General features: G+C 35.4%; 2 pseudogenes; both read left to right on the plus strand.

Moving 5' to 3' along the window:
* The window catches only part of LOC127538691 (actin, cytoplasmic 1-like), a 45409-nt pseudogene extending 39598 nt beyond the window's left edge, over window positions 1-5811 (plus strand).
* A 1435-nt stretch (window positions 5812-7246) lies between these two features.
* Window positions 7247-19676, plus strand: part of LOC127539059 (retinol dehydrogenase 16-like) — a 50521-nt pseudogene continuing 38091 nt past the window's right edge.

Raw genomic sequence — 19676 nt, forward strand, 5'->3', positions numbered from 1 at the left:
AAAACAGAGTGGATGACTGATAGGAACTATAAAGAATCCAAAGTCACTTGCTTGTGTTTAATCTCAAAGGCAACGAGGAGAGCATCTGAAGGTTATGAGTAGAGGGGCATTTTTGCAAAAGAAAAAGGTTTAAATGGAGGGGGAATGTTTCATTAGGTTAAGAACCTCTCATTCCTCATTGTAGGTGGATACTCTCTCTGCATATGGATAAGGGCAACTTGAAATCCACCAGCAATAATTCAAGAGATGAATTTCAAGAGTTGCAAAAAAAAAAAAAAAATCATTGTCCTTTGACCAATCTGATAATCAGCCTCTGAAAATGTAATTAGGCAATCCATCATCCATATGCTGTAGTGGACATAATAATCTTCACTGCTCCTCATTAGCTATGTGACAATGGATTAGTCATTTCTCCTCTTTTTTTTTTTCATCTGTAAAAGTTGAATTGGATGACTTGTAATGTTTGCCTTGGTTTTCTTGAGGTCTTGGAGCAGTTTTGGCCAGGTAATCACCACAAGAATAGCCAGGTGTTAAAACCAAATCCTTTATTATTTCCTTCACAATCTAGTTTCCTTGTCTGGGGCCTGGGCCAGCTTTCTGGAGGACCTTCAGACAGGCCTTGGTCTCAGTGGGGGAAGTGCAGGAGGTCCAGCCACCACAATGGTATGAGATGAAGTGAATGAATCTGGCTCTGAGTCCCCAGCCTTCAGCCTTCCGCCTCCAGCCATTACAAAGTTTGGCAATGGGATGAATCTGGCTCTCTGTCCCTTCCCAGTCTGTGTCTGCCCTTGTGAGTCTCTCTCCGAGCCCTTCTGAGTCTGTCTCTGGCTCTGACTCTGGCTGAGTTTGTCCCAGTTCTACACTGAGTATAAACCAATCATTATATCACTAGGAAACCATTATTTGTTGTAAGATTAAATCAATCATACTGAACTAGAGAACTATTAATCACCATGTTATAACCATTGTCTATCAATTCCACTGAATTAGTATCTTGTAAGAATCCTTGTTTTAATTACAAGACTTCTGGCCCAAAATAATGACCCTTGCCTTCTTCTAGGCTGTGGGGTAAGTTTTATGATCATCCTAACCCTATATTCATACAGTATCTCATACCATTAGATAGAAAATGGCCTTCTGGTGTCCAGTAAGAAAGTCACAACTACCTATCTTTGAAGAAAGAGAACTCATTGCTCTAAGGGAGGGACATAGGGATGATGTTCCTGAGTGTATCTTCATAAAGGTGTTGAAAGTACTTAAAGAGTGCCATCCCATATCCAAAAACTCTTAGCTATTCCATCGTTCAGATCACCTTGAGTGACTTAGAGATTTATTGGATAAGGCAGAATGGAACAACAGGATTTATGTAATATTGCAAAGGAAGAAGCATCTGTATAGTTATGGAAAAGTGAAGCATTACATGAACACTGTTCTAAATTGGCTTGTAAATGTTAGGAGACCAAAAAAGAGAGGAAAAAATAGGACAAATTGCAAATGGATATGAAACTCTGACTTTACAAAGACTTATTAAGAAAAGGCTGAAATGCATTTTGTGCCCAGATATGTACACAAGCTTATATGTACCCTTATATATTAATTAATTTGTGCATTTGAACTTTTGTGCACACAAAATCATAGACGTCAGAAAAGCAATGCCCCTCCCTGCTCTAAAGGCTAAATCCTAACGACATTAAGAATTAAAGACACAACAAAGACGTTAACTTTTTCTGTGTCTTCTACGATCTCCACAAAAGAACCCCATTAGGTGTATAAGTGGTTATTTATAAGGCAAAGATTCTTATCTGAAATCTGTAAACTTGACTTTAAAAACATATATCTGTTTCAGTAGAATTGGATTCCTTTTTAGTAATATGTATTTTATTTTACACATTTAAAAATTATTCTGAAAAAGAGTTCATGAGTTTCATTAGACTGTCAAAAGGGTTTATGATCTATAAAAGGATAGAAGCTCCCAATATAGGGATTACTCAATCACATCAGACCCCTTTAGTCTAAATAACAAAATAATCCGCAGTGAAACATTAAACAATGGAGATCTGGCCGGATCCTGAGAACTCAGGTCCCAGGTTTGATGGGATCATATTGAAAGGGGCATTCCTTTTCTTTATATCAGGACATTCTTCAGTTTCTTACCTATTTTCTGCTTTTATGACTAAATAATCTTACAAGAGTACTAGAAAGTTTACAGAGTGTTATATCTATACCGTTGCTTTTGATCCTCACAACAATTCTCTAGGGTAGGTATTACTAGCCCTATTTGACAAGTGAGAAAACTGAGACACAATCACAAACAGTGAGTGATAGAAATGGGTTTTGAAGTCTAGTCCCTTCACTAAACCATGTCTTATAAGCAAGGATAACACATAATCCTATTGTTTCTGCTTATTTCTATGAGATTGAATACCATTTTAACTTGATCTTAAACTATATTCTCATTCTGTTACATAATGAGCTATTTAATTTAAATGATAGTTACAAACACTCATGTTGATTCATGAGTTGATTCGTTGGTTTCTGCTCACTATAATAGTTAAGACATCAATTATTATGTTCTTTCCTACTACAAAAATAGGATGTATCAAAGACCAAACCCATTTATGACTGGGGTTTGATCAGACATCAAAGGCTATCTCAGAGTGCAAATTGAATATATTGTTTCACAACTCCTCAATCTTAAATTTGGAGAAACTCCTTTTTGTAATAACTTGCTAAATGTGCTAATATTTACATACAAATTAAATGCCACCAAAAAAAACCCAGAATAAACATTTTTCTACTGAATCACCATTTAAATTTAACTGATAGTTTTAGCATTAAAAGTAACAGAGAAGGGGCGGCTGAGATGTCACAGTGGATAGAGTATTGGCTCTGAAGTCAGGAGGACCTGAGTTCAAATTCAGCTTCAGATACTTAATACTTATGAACTGTGTGACCCTGGACAAATCGCTTAACCCCAATTGCTTCACCCCTTCCCTATCCTATCCGTAGCCACACACACACAAAACAGAGGAAAGAAATTTATAATAGAATTATTTGGTCTTCTGAATGTATAGACTCTCCCCAAGTATTTATTAAACATCTATGACACACAATACACTGTAAGACATACAAATATAAAGATTAGTTCAAAATTAAAATTTCATAATTGATCAAGAAAGATTAGGAATTCAAAATAGTTGTTGACAGAAACAGCAGTTAGCCAATTAGATATTTACAGAGCATGCACTCTATGCCAGATATCATATTAGGCAATAGAATTACCAAGGCAAAAACAGTCCCTTCCCTCAAGGAAACATGTGTTAACCTTTAATTTTTTTTCCCCATAACTGGGTCTCTCCTTCTTAAGCAATACCTATCCTCAATGATGGGCTACTGTTTTTGTGTTAAGTTTTTTCTTTCTTTCTTTCCCTTCTTTTTAATTGTACAGAAGTCACTTTTGATAACACACTGCAAGGTACTTATGCCTACCATATATCTTTCCATTGATTTTTTTTTTTTTTTTTTTTTTTTTTTTTGCTGAGGCAAGTAGGGTTAAATTATTTGCCCAGGGCCACACAGCCAGGAAGCGTTAAATATCAGAGGCCAGATTTGAACTCAGATCTTCCTGACTTCAGGGCTGGTGCTTTCCACTGCCTTTTAATTTTTTTGTTTATTATATTAAAATATAAATTAAAATTTTAAACATTTTAATCAATGAGAATTCACATTCCCTTCCTTCCCATCCCTAACACATCACCACTGAAAAAGGAAGGAAAACAAAACCCCTTTTAAAGAGATATATAGTCAAACAAAACAAATTTCTATGTTGGCCATGTCTAGAAAAAACCTTAGTGTGCACTCTGAGTCTACTATCTCTCTACCAGGTGGTGAATAGCATATTTCACTTATCATTGATTTGATCGTTACATTGATTTTTTTTTTTTTTGCCTTTTGAATCAACTTCATAAGATCATAGGACCATAGATCTAGAACTGAGACTCACTGCTCTGTCCAAGGTCACACATGTAATAAGCATTAAAATCAGGATCAGAACACAGGTCCTACAAATAGTAATATCACCAGAAAAGCATAGAGCTTTAAAAGAAAAGTTACGCTTTGACATTAAGGAGCAGTTTGGAATAACTGAAAGTAAAGCATAAGGTCACTTCACTTTAACTTCTGTGAAGGAAGATTAATTTAAAGAGCAGAAATTTACTCACAGAGATGAAGATGTAGTAGGTCAGAAGATGTTCTAAACTAAAGTTACCAGTAAATTATTTTTGAATGATCCATTTGGGCTTTGGTAAATAATCCAATTGGATGAAAGTCTTAGCTATAAAGAAGAGGTCAACTGATTTGGAATCTAGTCTTTATTACTTTGACAGAAATAAATCTATTCAAAGTCAAGGGTTACCATAATTTTCTTTTCTTTTTTTTTCCTGAGGCAATCAAGGTTAAGTGAATTGCCCAGGGTCACACAGCTAGAATGTGTTAAGTGTTTGAGACCAGATTTGAATTTAGGTCCTCCTGACTTCAGGGCTGGTACTCTACCCACTGCACCAACTAGCTGCCCCACGATTACCATAATTTTCAAGTAGTTTCAGTTGTTTCCTCAATTTTAAGCAATCAATCAAAACTTTGTTTAAAAATTGATGGCTTTTTAAAAACTTTCAGTTTCATTAAGACTTCAATGCAATTGTTGCACTTGTCCCAGGTGTAGAACTATCTCTTCTGTCTTGAGGATTTAAATTTGCCATTTCAGTTTGCCTTGGGTGGTGATATTGCTGTTTTTGTTGTTGACCATGGCTTTAGAAAGTGCAAAACTGGTTTTGTAGGAGCCAGTGCCCCTTTGGCTGTCTTACTTTCCATTGTTGGATGCCCCAGTCATCAGGGTGTGATGGAAGATAGGGAGCCAGAAAGACAACCATGTGTGTTATAAGGTTCAGATCAAAAGAGGTATTCTGAACCTAAAGTATCCCATTGAATATGATACTGTCACCAACCAGAGAAAATCTGGTATTGTATTTTCTACAGTGAGCTCCATGTGGTCCCTGAAGAACAATGAACCGTAAAGCCAATAGAGAAAAGATGATTCAAATTATATTTGAGACCTTCAACACCCCATCCATATATGTTGTCATCCAGGCTGTACTGCCCTGTATGCCTCTATTTATATCACTGGAATTGTGGTGAACTCCACTGATGGTATAACCCATCTATGGGTTCACCTTCTGTGAAGGTTATGCATGGGGAACCATGGCATCCTCCCTCTGAGTCTGAGTGGACATGATCTGATAGACTACCTCATGAAGATCCTGACAGCTTCACTACCATAGCTGACATGTATGACATCAAGGAAAAGTTGTGTTATGTCACCCTAGAGTTCAAGAGAGATATAGCCATTACTCTGGAAAAGGGCTATGAGCTTCCTGATGGTGAGGTTATCACCACTGGCAACAGAAGCTCTCTTCCAAGCATCTTTCTGAGGTATGGAATCCACAAAACTACCTTCAGCTCCATCTTGAAGTGTGATGTTGATATCCATAAGGATCTGTATGTCAATACTATATTGTCTGTGGTACCACAATGTACCCAGACATGCAGAAGGAAATTACAACCCTAACCCCCAAAACAATGAAAATCAAGATAATTGCTCCAACTGAGAACAATTATTCTGATGGAGGCTCCATCCTGGCATCTCTTCCAGCACATGTAGACCAGCTTAGCAGGAGTATAATGAATCTGTACCCTCCATTGTCCACCACAAATGCTTCTAAAAGTGCTGGGGATGGGAAGGAGTGCTATTGTTAAGGGTGTGTAATATAATATAATAATTGCCCCCCCCAAAAGGAGATGAGATTGACATGGGTTTATTTGGTGGGGTTTTTGTTTCATTTTCTTTTGTTTTAGGTGGATTTTTTGTGTGCATTTGACTTAGGATTTAAAAAATGAAATGGTTAATGTGATCAGCAGCCTAAGTGTATTGAAGGAACAAACATCACCCAAGTTCTATAGGGTATCTTCAGGATTCTGATTGTACTTTTGTTTTTTGGTTTGTTTTGTTATTTTAATAGTCATTCTGAAGGGGGTGAATCCTGAAACTGTGTCCCCTTTAATCTGTAAAAGAAGGGTGATTTGAGGTCTCAGACTCTCCCCTGGGAAAAGCAACCCTCCCTTTCCCAGACAACACCCTCCCCAAGTTAAATGGTCTCATTCAATTGGAGATATTGGTCATAGCACTATTGAGTGATTCAAAACTCCAAGATAACTAATCTCTTTTCAACTGGAAATCTAGGCCTGGGGCATTGACAACATTGAGTGAAATATCATTCAATTTTGAATGGAAGTCCAAGCCTATAATAAAAGACAACTCTGAACCTTCAATCTTTGCAGAAGTCCAAAACAGAAATTTGCTTTGCTAAGGAAATTCTCTTCTTGGCAAGCTGCCTGCCAGAATTTTTGCTTACTGTGAAGATATTCTCTTCTCAGTGTTAACATTTGCCATTTTCCTAACAGGACCTTGCCACTAAGAAGTCTGTCTTCCTAGCAAAGCTGGCTTCTTAGTGAATGATAAAATTCCCTTTTCTTGCCACACAGTTTTCAGGTTTGTGAATTCTTTCACATTGGACCTGATCCAAACAGAGGGGATTCCCCATCCCAATTCTCCTATCTCTTCACTACCACTAATCTCATCATTTGCACCTCATCAATTCCAAATATTGTATAATTATTTGTTACAGAGAGTTACTTGCCTTGTGAAGGCTCTCCCAGCAAAGGAGCTACTGAAGAACATCCAAATTGGAAGGGATAGGGGGAGAAATGGAAAAAGGGGAAAATAACTAGCATTACTTTATATGTAAATTATATAATCCTTTTTAAAAAACTTTTTATATCTTCTGTCTTAATACTTGTTGTTTTCTTTAAATTTTCAGGAAACTACATATGTTAAAGGGGGAAAAAAGACTTCAATGCAACTGCTTTTTGTGAGGTTGAAAAATTCAAAATTTTAAAATCCCATTGGCTCCTCCAAAAGTAAGTGTGGCAATCTGGTACCATTATGTCATCCACAATGCTGAATGAATGAATTGATATTTGACAAGAACTTTTATAGCCAAGTTCAATAGCTTCAAGGTAAAGTAATGTCTCAGTGAAATACTATTTTCACATCACAGAATATCTCTTCAACTGAGAGATCTTTGAGGAAAGTGTCCTTTTTTCTTTTCAAGACAAGGAAGAAACTTCTGCTATGTAGCTTTATCTGGTTGTCCTTGTCTGCTTGTACTATGGTTTTTGGTGGCATAGGGAGAAGAAATTGGTTCAAAATCTCTCAGAGAAATATGTTGTCATTACAGGTTGTGACTCTGGGTTTGGAAATCTCCTAGCTAAGAATATGGATCTTCAGGGCCTGCAGGTTCTAGCCTCTTGCCTAACAGAGAAAAGAGCAGAGGAGTGGAAAAAGAGCACTTTAGATAGACTTAAGACAGTAATTCTGGATATAACCAAGATTGAGAGCATCATTGCAATGACTCAGCGGGTGAAGGAACAAATGGGAGATAAAGGGAGAGTCTAAAATCCACTAAATTAGTTGTCTTTAACTCATTACTCTCATCTTTGTAAAATGGGTCTTACACCTCCCTACAAAGGGACAGGAATTAAGAAAAGCATACAAATATAGATTGAGTTGGAGTTACAAGTCTTACAAATCTTATAAATATCTTACAAATCTTATCTTGCAAATCTTACAAATAAGGCAGAGAATCTCACATTCTAAGAGGAATTTCTAAAGGGTACTCTTCAGGAAATCCTTTCTTACAAAATTTCCTTGAAAATAAAATTTCCTTTAAAGTTAATTTCTTTAAAAAGTAATTCCATTGGCCAAAATAGGGTTTTAGCTTTCCCAGCAGTTTATAAATTGAGCTGCATATGTGGAAGAATAATTAAGAGGTAGGAATGGGAAAGTTACTCTTTTGGGGGACAAATGCTGTCTAAAACTTGAAGGAAAGACTTAAATGAAGGCTGTGGTCAACAGAAAGGATTACCTATAGCTGAAAGAACTAGCCTCTAAATTGTCAAGAAGTCAAATTTTCCTTCTCCAAGGTAGTCACAATCTGGCTCCATCTTATCTTTCAAGTTTTTTTTTTTTGTTTTTTTTTTTTGCCCATTAATCTGCTTAATACATTCTACCTTTTAGCCATACTAACCCCACCGGTTATTCCTTATACATGACATTCAACCTCTCACCCTCTGGGTTTTTATATAGGCTATTCCCCACTGCCAGAAACCTCCTTTCCTTTGGTAATTTCCCCCTCTCCCTTTTGTAATCTGAAACTCCTCCTACAAAAGAATTTTTAAATTCCCACCCCCATCTCTATCTCATTTGTTAACTACTGTCTCAGAACCTAAAATGACTTTGTTTTTAGTTATCTGTGTATACATTGTATCTCCCAGTAGAATATAAGGATTCCCTGAGATGACTGTTTCCAATGGAAGCAATTAATTATCTTATCATCAAAAAACATTTGTTAAGAACCTATTATGTGCTAGGTACTGTGCTAAGTTTCAGGGCTACAAAAAGAATGTGCCATCATTACTTTTTAGGAGAATTAAAAAGATCCTCTAAAATGAATTGTCCACAGAACCAAGAGAACAATTGATTGGAGCAATGAAGTCTTGGGAAGTTAAGTGAGTTGCTAAAGTGGGAATAAATATTTCTATTTTAAACAAATTCTATTTATCTTCCCAGGCCTCTGGGGTTTGGTGAACAATGAAGGAATCACCTCACCCACATTCCCCAATGTGGCTCAAGAAGAAGAATTTTGTCAAGATTTTAGATGTGAACCTGATTGGACTGATTGAGGTGACCCTCAGCATGCTTCCAATGGTGCAGAAGGTACAGGGAAGAGTGGTCATTGTTTCTAATATAGCAGGGAGACTATCAGTCTTTGGTGGAGGATACTGCATCTCCAAGTATGGTGTGGAAGCTTTTTCAATGAGCCTGAGGTAAGAGAAAGAAATGCTCTCTTCACAGGCACTGGAATGCAATGGGAGACATCTGCTTTTGGTGATGATGGTGGTGGTTGTTATTGCTGTTGTTATTTTGTTAGTTTGTGAATCAATCACCCTGATTTTGGGGTTTGGATTTAGGTTTTGGTTTAGTTTTTTAAAACTGACTTGGTTTTTTGTTGTTGTTATTGTTGAGTCATGTCTGACTCTTCATGACTCTCTTTGCGTTTTCTTGACAAAGACTCTGCAGTGATTTGCAATTTTCTTCTCAACTCATTTTTACAGATGAAAAAACTGAGGCAAGCAGGATCACATGACTTATTCAGAGTCACAAGCTGTCCACTGTGGACAAGAGTCTATAAGCTATCCATCTAGCTACCTAACTTATTACTATTTTCAAAAAAAATTTTTTCAAAAAAAAAAAGGACTCATGTTTTATCTCAAATACCTAAATGGCACTCTCTGTCTTTCTGGCCCAGACTTCCTGTCTCCTGCTTGACCACCTTCTTCACTCTCAATTTTTCAGATTTATGGTCCTTCCTGAAATTATGACTTACTAAATGTTTCTTCTCCCTTGCCTCTTTTCCCTGATAGTTGGAGCCCTATGAAAGTCTCTGTAGTTAATTGCTGAATGCTGGGTGCTTTGAGACAAGAGTCCCATCCAGCCGACTAGTCAAAACACTCCACTATCAAAATATTAAAAACCCTACACTCTGTCTTGCCTCAGTTTCTCTGGCATTACAAGGAAACTAGAAGGAAGAAGGATAACCTGATTTGGATTCAGAAAACCTGAGGTGGAATCCACTCACTACCTATATAAACATAAGCTAGCTTCCCCTTAAGGCGAAAGCCACCAGCCCCTGAACAGGTCTCTGCCTGTAATGCACTAGATTTCTTGAAGTCCCAGCTAAAATCTTATCCTCTATAGAAAGCCTTTCCCACTTAATTAAGCCTCACTTAATTGTACTGCTTTCTTTCTGTTGATTATTTATAATTTGTCATGTATATAGTTACATGTAAATAGTTGTTTACATGTTGTCTTCCCCATAGACTGTGAACTCCTTGAGAATAGGGATCATGTTTTTGCCCTTCTTTGTGTCCTAAATGCTTAGCATAGTGCCTAGTACATAAAAATCAAAATAAATGTTGAACCTATAAACTAGTTGACCTCTAAAGGTATCTTTTACTTTTAAGTTTATGATCTTGTGAACTCACTACAAGTCAAATCCACAAGTATTTAAGTGCCTACTGTGTTCAAGAACCTCCATAACATTCTACTCTAATTCTTCATGATGTCATGGAAGTGATCTTGGGTTCTTTGAAGGCTATGTTGATAGAGTATAAGCACCAGATAGTTCTAAAAGCTGTTAATATGACCCTGGCAATAGAGGTTTCTATGAGCCAACCTAGTCAAAACTGAGAGGCTCATCACTAGTTGGCTGACCTAGATAGTAAAAAAAAAAAAAAAAAAAAAAAAAGGGGATGTAATCCAATGAAAGGATAATTCACAGACTCCTCTTCTTGGAGAGAGAAAAAAAAGGACTTGGAAGAGTTGGTTTTATCACACATCCAAAATGAAAAAATATAATTTCATGGGCTATTTGGTCACTTTAATTTGTAGTCCTCATGATAAGTATTTATAAAAATACAACCATTCTCATAACTACTAATGCACCAAATCAGTTGCAAAGGATTAAGCATAGCAAAATTCTATGAAAAATCTGTTAAGACACTTCAAATTAAATTAATATGTACTCTGATAACTTCGATGCAAATGTGGGTAAGAGGGAAGGTGCTGAAAAACATGAGAAAACATTATTAATAAAGAAGAAATGACTAATGTCAAAGATTTATAAGCTATATAAAAGTGTTATGCCTTTACATTATGAACATTTTCTTCAACATAAGACTTTGTAGGAATTGGCATGGTCAGTAGCAAATAACATTGACAAAAAATAAAAGTGATTATATTTTAGCAGATATGTTGAAGTTGGGAAAGGGGAACCCCAAAAGTTTGGGATCCCATGTGACTACCGCATTAGCACCTTGGATACCTTAGAATCAGCCGGAGTCAGATAAGCAAAAGTCCTTAGTCTTTATTCTTGGTCTTTAAAGGTAGAAGTGAATTGGATGGACGCAGAGTCTCCACAACCTCCTTCTTCCTCATCTACCTCCAAAGTGACCCTGGGTAGTCTTACTCTACCCTTTAGTCCCTCCTACAATTCTCTATATACACCAATTATCAAGCCAGCACAGGATAGTGGGAAGGGCCATTTTCCAAGCATATGTTTATGGAGTATTGTCCAATCAGTAATTAGCATTAAGTATTTGTGGATCCGACCTCAGTGCATCAACTCAAGAGTTTCACCCTTTACAATCCCAGATCAGTGTCACGAGGTTTCTCAAAGGCTTAAACCCATCTCCTAGTCAAGAGGCTAAGCTTTATTGCAATAGTAATGCCATTGCAAAGTGGGCTGGAATTCTAAGGGAATTCTAGCAGAAAAACAGAAGCAAGGAGATCTATTTGTACATCTTTCAATCATAGATTCTAATTCCATAGATAGGAAAGAGATTACCGGTCAGCAATGAATTGAGGAGTGGTCTATACTTTTGTTTCAGGAGTTTGATCTGTGGGAGTTTCCTGAGACCAGAAGTTATCTGATTAAGGGAGTGGAAAGAATCAGACAGATTGAGTATGGGAGGTTCCTGAGGCAGATTCCCAAAACCAGAAGATTTAGGACTACTGACTTACTGTTAGAACAGAAGTCCCCTGCCCCAAGATCAGGGACCCCAAAACCACCATTATATTTCCCTAGAAGCTATACCATATCAGATAAAGTTATTGATGTTAACCCTGAATGGGGTAGACAGAGTGCCAAACATTCATTTCCTTGAGCTTAAATCCGGCCTCAGACACTTACTATCTGTGTGAGGCTGGGTAGTCACTTAACCCTGTTTGCCTCAGTTCCTCATCTGTAAAATAGTTTGGAGAAGGAAAAGGAAAATCATTCCAATATCTTTGCCAAGAAATCCCCAAATGGGGTTATGAAGAGTCAGACATAACTTAAAAGAATACAACAACAACAACAACAAATATCCCTGAATAAGCAGTCTATTATAGTCAGACCATAGATGAGGTCTTGGGCAGCTAGGCAGGCATTGGCAGAGACAGCCTGAAGCACTGATAGGATTATATCTCCCTGAGGAAGCAGGAAGGGATCATCTAAGACTTCAGTGAGCCTTTTGCTCTTAAACCTTTTGTTCAAGTGGGCTTTTAATTACAAACCCATCCCAAATGGAGGTCTTTAGAAGCGGGCTTTACTTATCCAGTCAGAAAGCCAAAGTATTATGTCAAACTCCCAAGTTATATTTCCCCTACACCGATGGTGTAGATCTCCACTAAATCCCTGTTAGGGTTAGCCCACCATGGTGTCCTGCCTCATGGTGTCTTTCTTCTCATCTCTTCTCCCCATAGTCTCATGGCATCTTTCTCCTTGTATCCATAATTCTTTAGTATTCTATCAATTCTATCCAACTCCCTTTTGGTGTTAATCTGCTAAAATCTACTATGGATTTAGCCTGCTAATTAATATTGTACTTCCACCTCATGGCATATTTCCTTTATATGGGAATATATATATTCTGATATCTTCTCTCTGGTTATCTGTGATTTCTACCAGGGAACTTGTCTTTCCCCTTGTTAATTGTTAATTGTTTTTTAAAAATCCCTTATCTTGCTAACTCCTATATGTTAATTCACATAATAAGGAGCACTTCTTTTAACCTGTGATAGATTTATTGTCATGGTTGTTCCATATTGTGAATTGAATCTCTAGTATGCTATTTTTATAATATATAATAATATATTTATATATGTTTATAATATAACAATAATTATTATTAATAATAAATAATAATATTCTTTTTACAATTAATTGAATGTATTTCATATATATCACTCCTGATGTCTATTCTATCTCATCATCATCAAATTGCCAGAGTAAAGGCTAAACTTAGTTCAAAGTAAAATTTTTAAGTTTACCTTATCTAAATTGCTACAATAAGAAGACCAAAAGAGCCCAGAGAAAACCTTAGTCTGCAAAAACTTGACTTGTTAAATAGAGGGGGGGAGGGGGTCAGCCAAAGACAATGTTGGTTTAGAACACAATGTCATTTACAAAGTTTTATAAAGCAGGATGATGGATGATCATGTACAGAATTATCGTATAAAGCAGAGAGAAACAGTGAAGGGGTAACATTAGTTTAAAGAAAACTTGGCAACAGATCCAGTTAGGGATATTTATGGGAGAAAATAGAAGGGGAACAGAAAATTGAAAAAAAAATGGACAAGATTTTCAAAGATTCTTATGACAAACTCTTTCCAACATCAAGAACAATGCAGTGGACTCTGTTTTTGTTTGTCTCTTGTCTCAAAATGGACCATGACATCAGGGAGGTAATACCATGATATACCAATAAACTGGATTTAAGTGAAGAAGGGCCGTGCAAGGTCACCTGCCCCACTTTCCCTTTCAGAGCTATCTGGGTTCAATAGCCAGATATAGATCAGGATGACTGGAAATAGCCCTGGATGGAGCAGATCTTGGCCTTTTTAAGTAAAGGTCTTCAACAGATCTCAGTTTGACTGAGGCCACACCCATTCAGTGATTAAGGCTAGATAGCAACTGAGGCAAAGAATGGCCTTTTTCTTCTGGTAAAAAAAAAAAAAAAAAATCTAAGCACCAGCCCTGAAGTCAGGAGGACCTGAGTTCAAATGTGACCTCAGACTAGCTGTGTGACCTTGGGCAAGTCACTTAACCCCAATTGCCTCAGCAAAAAAAAAAAAAATCCTAAATCCATAAATAAATAAATCTGGAAAGGGAAGAATCTTGAGATTTCTGGCAATCATAAGCTCAAATGTGTCTATAGGGAAGGTAGGGATAAAATATAAAAAGAACCAAGATAAGGCAAGCACCCTAATCTGGACAAAATGCATGAAGCAAAAAGTCCTATTGGTGGCAGAACAACTGTGAGGATATTGAATCAATACTCAGAAAATCTGATAGAAAAGAAAATAACAAAGACATAAGGAAAAAATTAGCATTAATTAATTAATATAATTAATTTTAAAATGACTGAGAGAATATCAATAATAAATGACCTTTATGCCTACTGAAAAAAAGCATACCCAAAAAAGAAATATAACTATACAAAATCTTTTCAAAAGTCATCTGTGCAGAAATTGAGAATATCCTCAATGAGGATATTAATAGACAACAAGTAAATGATATTCAATGATGGATTCCACTGTTACCATTTTGTACAAGAAAATGTATACAATACAGTGTCTCATAATGCTTTTTATTGGGGGTTGGGAGTTGTACTGAGAAATAAATATATTCTTTGACAGCCTTTTTAGAACACCATGTGAACCTTCTAGCTACAGTTTCTCCAGGAATCAGTTTAATTCTATATTTTCCATTTTGTTAGTCATTCTGTTTGATTTATCTAAAACTGAGGTAGAGAAAATGAAGTCTTTTGATTTTATTATATTACTGTCTCTATCTTCTTTTTTTCTTTATAATTTTTCCTTTATAAATTTAGATGCTAAGGCATTGGAAGTATATATTTAATATTGATATTGGTTTGTTGTCTATGGGTCCATGTTTTTTTTCCTCTTTTATCCCTTTTTATATTGTAAGTTTTTGGTTTTATTTTACCTAAAAGCAAAATTTCAACTTCTGGTTTTTTGTTTTTTTAATTCACCAGATGCAAGGTAAATTTTTTTTCAATACCTCATTTTTATTCTGTCTGCCTGTTTTTAAGAGAGTTTCTTGTAAGCAACAGGTTGTAGGGTTTTGTTTTCTTATCCAATCCATCAATCTTTTTCAACATATTAGTGTAATCATATTTTATGTATACCCAGGTCATCTAAAAGGGAAACAACTATGCAATGGAGGCCAGAGATCAGCTTCTGTGAAAAGATATTCTACATTATCCTGTCACATAAGTAGGAACAGCTCATTTACATTAGATTGTTTAATTCATTCAAAATAATGAGAATTAGGTTACATTTTTTTCTGCATTCATCTCTAATATTTTTTCTCTTCCTGGTTAGTACAGTGCTTTGTTTTCTTAACTATTTTAATTCAAATTACTTTAAGATAATTCTGTTCCTACTGATTCTCTTCCCTTCATCCTTCATCCCCCATCTTATATTTGTCACTCCTTTCCCAAGTTTTGGAGTTTTGCCTAACTTGCCTTCTTTCTTTCTTTTATCTAATCATTTAATTCTTTCTCGCTTTTTTTTTCCTTCTCAGTTTATTCATTTAGAACGTATTCCCAGTTTCTCCTCTTGGCATCATACTCTCCCCTGGAGTTCCTCTACAACAAAGGCACAGGACAGCCTTTATTTTACCTCATAGAAAATGCAGGTGAAGCAAAGGATTTACAGGAACCCATAAACAGATATAGCTGACTGGTACAGTTAGGAATATGAATTCAAATCCAACTTCAGACATTTCCTAGCTATGTGACCTTGGAAAAATCACTTAATCTCTCCCTTCATTTCTTCAATTCAATTCTTCAAGGATATTAACATCTACCTCTCAAGGTTGTTGTGAGGAATCAATGAGATAGTATTTACAAAGTGTTTAGACACAGACCTGCAACATAGAAGATGTTATATAAATACTAGTTTACTAATGTAAAATACATTGAGCTCTTTTTTGGCCCAAGTGCAATATTATCAACAGGGAAAGTATTCATAGCCATGGATTGATAAACTTCAAGGGTAACCATAGCTGTCTCTTGTAGAATCAGTCATAACTTTAGGGTTGAGGTTTGTCCTTCATACTCAATGAGAAGCAATCCCAATATAATGTTGGGATCAAAATTTACCATGTACAACTGTGGCTGATTAATCCAATATGAGTTCAAAAGATTCAACTACAGGTCAGGCACAAATAATCTTTTGAATATTTGAGATGTCTCTAGATTTGCTCAGCATACATTTCCTTGGTGCTACTGAAAATCTATTTTACTCACAGAACACAGTGCCTCCTATATCTCACAATCTATACTAACATACTTCAGAGAGACCTTGAGAGTGTCCTTATACCATTTCTTTTTTAATTTGTTTTTTATTTTCTTTTTTCTGGTTGTACATGTATATTAGTTATCAATTAGAGAATGACTCTTGTTTTATACATTTGAATTTATTTCTTATATATCTTAGAAATAAGATATTTTTCAGAAAAACATGCAGCAAAGATTCCCCCCACCCACCCCAGTTAATTGTTTCTCTTTTAATCTTAGCTTTATTAGATTTATTTGTGCAAAAACTTTCAAAATTATCCATTTTTTTCTTCCATGATGGAAGTTCATTTTTGGGTTCTTAATTTCTTTCCTCTGAAATCGGATTGTTTAAATTCTATATCTCTTCTTCTATTAATTTGAATGTAATATTCTTCATAAATATTCATTTATTTCATTTAAATTTTTGCACTTAGTTGGAGAAAATAGTTTCTATTACTATCTTTTACTTCTTCATTTTCTGTGAATTCCCTGTTTCATTTTTATACAGTTAATTTGGTTTTCCTCTGTCTTGTCAATCAAGTTACCTAAAAGTTTATCTATTTTTTCTTTTAAAAAAATCATTTTTAAATTTTCATTTATAAATTTAATGATTTTGTTTTTAATATCACTTAGTACTTTGTTCTTTTGGGAGGTTTATTATCATCTAGTTGAGAATTTATGTGTTGGTTTTCTAATATTTTTAGTTGCATTATCTCTTTGTTGTTTTTTCCGTTTTTTTGTTCACTGAAATTCACTGTTCTTTCTTTTTTTTCCTAAATAAAAATGTTTATAAAAGTATAAATTTCCCCCTAAGAACTGCTTTGGCTGCATTCTCAAAATTTTGGAATATTGTCTCATTTTTATCATTATCTTTAATGCCATTTTTTATAATTTCTGTGGATTTTTCTCTGACCCAATAATTAGATCTTCAGTTAAATATTAAGTTAGTTTTCAGTTAATATGTAATAGGCTTTTCCCAGTAGGCTAGTATGTAACATTTCTGCTTTTCTACATTTGTTTTTCAGATTTTTATTTTCTAAGATGATCACTTTTTGTAAAGGTGCTATACATAGCTAAGAAACACATGCTGTTTCTATTTCTATTCACTAATTGCCAACAGTCTTTCATATCTAAGTTTTCTGAAATTCTTTTCATGTTATTAATTCCTTTTTTGTCTTATTTATTAGTCAGATTTACTTAGTGCTGATAGGGTAAATTGAGATGCTTCGTTATTATATTTATATATATATTATATTTCTATTTCTCCTTGAAATTAATTTAGGTCTTCCTTTATGTTATTTATAAGCTATGCTATAATTATGTATATGTGTATATATATAAAATTGAAATACATTTATTGTCTCTTATCGTTTAGTAAAATAGTATGGAGTATTTAGTAAAATAGCCTGGAGTTAGGAAGTCTCTACTCCTAAATTCAAATCTGATCTCAGGCACTTACTAATTGTGTGGCATTGAGAAAGTCACTTAACCTATTTGCTTCAGTTTCCTCATTTGTCAAATGAACTGGAGAAGGGAATGGTAAAGTACTCTAGTATTTTTGCCAAGAAAACCCCAAAATGGGCTCAGGAAGGGTTGAACACACTTGAAAGGAATGAACAACAACAAAAACAAGTAAACTAAATCAGACACTCATTACAGACTAATTTGAAATGGGAGATTTATAGATCACCAAGGTAACCAAGAAAACTCAGCAAATATAAACACCAAGACAAAAAGCTGACGTGACATATAATGATTAAGTAACATCATCCCCTTGTAACCCATTCCCCCTTGTGATGAATGAGAAGCCAAGAGACATAATTTCTGGGTAACTGATAACCACATTGTTAACTATGACTATCAAATAATTAATCAAATGAGGTCAGTGACCCTCCTAAAAGCCAAAGACCAACCTTGGGAGCCACTGGATATTTAAATACCTTTGAAAGAATGGGTGTTCCTTTCAGGTAAAAATTAACTCCAATTGGTTAACAATTAATATGAGAATGAATATTTTAATGAGAGGTAGGTTTATTCTAATAAGAACGTGAGGAATGTGATTTTGATTATATCAGTCTTGGACAAAATGAGTCCTCTCTACCCAAAACATCCCCACTTCAGGCAATTTAAACAAAAGGATCTATTCTATACCCCCTCTAGCCAGAGTAGGATAGTGGTGTGGCTACAGTAAAAATTCCACCTAGATAAGAGGGCCTTTACCCTTTAATCAGAACTAAACTTTCCTAATCAGACAGGGTCTCACACAAGATTGAATCCAATCTCATCATCAGCTCCATCCTTCAGAGGCTCTAATAAATAAATAAGGAAATATAAAGGGGAAAAACCTGGATGCTTCCATATTAGTAACTTTAAAAGAAACTTTTTTTTTTGGCTGAGATGATCGGGGTTAAATGACTCATCCAGGGTCACACAACTAGGAATTGTTAAGTATCTGAGATCAGATTTGGACTCAGGTCCTCCTGACTTCAGGGCTGGTGCTCTATCCACTGTGCCATCCAGCTGCCCATAAAAGAATATTTTAAAACTATAAAGAGAAGGGCAATTCTTCCAATAAGAGTCTATTCCTCTTAACTCAACACCAACAATCATCTTAAGGATATCAGAGAACCAATCAGAGTACATTATGTTTTCTCAGTAAAGTATTCATACCTGAGACTTTTCCCCCTCGAATGCTTTCAAACAGTGGACTCTGATCTGGAATCTCACCAAATTTGAAGGAGACATTAAATTGATCAGCAGATCTCCTGATCAACCCTTTTACGCTTGTTCTTATTAAGAATTCTTATTACCTAGGCGAGATCATGCCTTTGGAAAGGCAGTCCTTTGAATTAGTCATTTTTGGCTAGTTAGTTAGCTGTTATGGAAAAACAGTGAGCTGGGTTCAGAACTGAATAGTAAGAAGTAAACAAGTTGATTTGTATTTTTTAAAAATTGCACCTTCCATTTAACAATCTCAGATTTTTCCCTGATTTAAAAAAATAAAAAAAATCTGTTTAACATCAATCTTCTTCTAGTGCTGCTATATAATTTTGATTCATATAAGATTTTAATTTCCAAAAAAATCAAAATTTCAAGCAATGCAAAAGGTAATAATGGTGGGCATCAGAAAGCTGCCATATGTCGTCAGTGATGATATGTTTAGAAAGACTAGAGAAAAAAACACCATCCAAGAAATGTATTATCTGAATTAGGAATGTACTTGTTCATGTATCTAGGTAAAGGTATAACACATGTAAAACCTGAATGCTGATATTCATTCCTAGAATGTTAAAGCCCAGGAGCTGTTGTCTCAGTTAGTCAATAAACATTTATTAGGTTCTGTTCTAAGTGCTGGAAATATAGAAAAAAAGGTTAAATTTTTTTTTCAGTTCCAGCCCTCAAGCATTCATGATCTAATAGAGAAAATAACATGATGAGAAAGAAGAGAATTTCATTCTTAATAAATAGCTAATGAAAATGTCATCACAGGATAGGGGTAGGGGAAGGAGGAAAAGTCAGGACTGGAAAGGTAAAAGGAGGTCAGTTTATGAAAGGCTTTAAACACCAAGCAAAGGCTTTTATAGTTGGTCCTAGAA

The sequence above is a fragment of the Antechinus flavipes genome, chromosome 5 (genome assembly GCF_016432865.1).
Source record: "Antechinus flavipes isolate AdamAnt ecotype Samford, QLD, Australia chromosome 5, AdamAnt_v2, whole genome shotgun sequence".
Taxonomy (NCBI): Eukaryota; Metazoa; Chordata; class Mammalia; order Dasyuromorphia; family Dasyuridae; genus Antechinus; species Antechinus flavipes.